General features: G+C 33.6%; 1 non-coding gene across 1 annotated transcript; it reads right to left on the minus strand.

Annotated features, from left to right (window-relative positions):
* Positions 1-669: 669 nt before the first annotated feature.
* LOC119507519 lies at positions 670-776 on the minus strand. Its single transcript, XR_005211277.1, has one exon. It is a non-coding gene; the product is annotated as a U6 spliceosomal RNA (small nuclear RNA).
* Positions 777-1,056: the final 280 nt, after the last annotated feature.

Consider the following 1,056-nt stretch of genomic DNA (forward strand, 5'->3'; position numbering starts at 1 on the left):
AAGAAGATGTTCTCCATCCCACGATACTGGGTCTACATTTCTCCCCGGGAGTCATATTCCACGTTGCCAGGGAGATTCACTCTCCTGGGTGTCTGATCCCACGTAGGGGGGAGGGCAGTGATTTCACCTTTCAAGTTGGCTTAGCTAGAGAGAGAGAGCCACATCTGCACAGTTGATTCTTAAATAGCTGTTCTATACACCATACCTTAGGAAAAAAATGGACATTACACTTTCCATACTTTGATAAAAACGGACTTTTCTGATACTTGTAACAATACATTTTCAAATTGATTATTACCATCCTACTTTTTACAGTTAAGAAAACTGAGAATACATCATTTTCAGAATTTGTCTGAAATCACAGACCTGGAAATGACTGATCCGTGATGCCAAATAAAGTCTATTTGACTCCAAATTACATAGCTTTTATGCTGCACAATGTATATATTTTTTCCTGTGTAGATTCAAATTAAGGCATTCTGTTGAAGTAAACAAAAATCATTTGATAGATTTGAAGTTTCTGTGGTAATGTAGTGTAACAAAAGATGTAGTATACAATGAAGGGAGAGAAGGATAGGTTTTTGGAATTAGGCGTGTTTGAGCATTTTTTTTTAATGGAGCAAGCTTTTATGTGAGAAGCATGATTTAATTATTTTATTTATTTATTTTTAAAATATTGAACAGCTCATGAATTTTCTTATCATCCTTGCTCAGGGGCCATGTTAATCTTTTCTGTATCATTGCAATTTTAGTATATGTACATCCAAAGCAAATGCTAATTTTTTTAAAGAAAAAAATTAAAAACCTATGGTCTTAATTTAGGTCACACTGATGCTTTGCTATCAATTTCCTTATCTTCTCTGAACTCTCTATATTGTTTTACCCACATTGACTATCCCAAATGATTTCAATTTTTCCAGTCAATTTCTCAAATAAACAGTATAGTCATGATTCTAAACCAGAGGTCTTTAGTCCTTTTTCTTCTTGTTCCACTTTTTTTCATTTGTCTTTGAATAGAGTTTCTTCAGCATCTATGTTATAACATTCATAGACCTG

Source organism: Choloepus didactylus, chromosome 12 (assembly GCF_015220235.1).
Source record: "Choloepus didactylus isolate mChoDid1 chromosome 12, mChoDid1.pri, whole genome shotgun sequence".
NCBI classification, from domain to species: domain Eukaryota; kingdom Metazoa; phylum Chordata; class Mammalia; order Pilosa; family Megalonychidae; genus Choloepus; species Choloepus didactylus.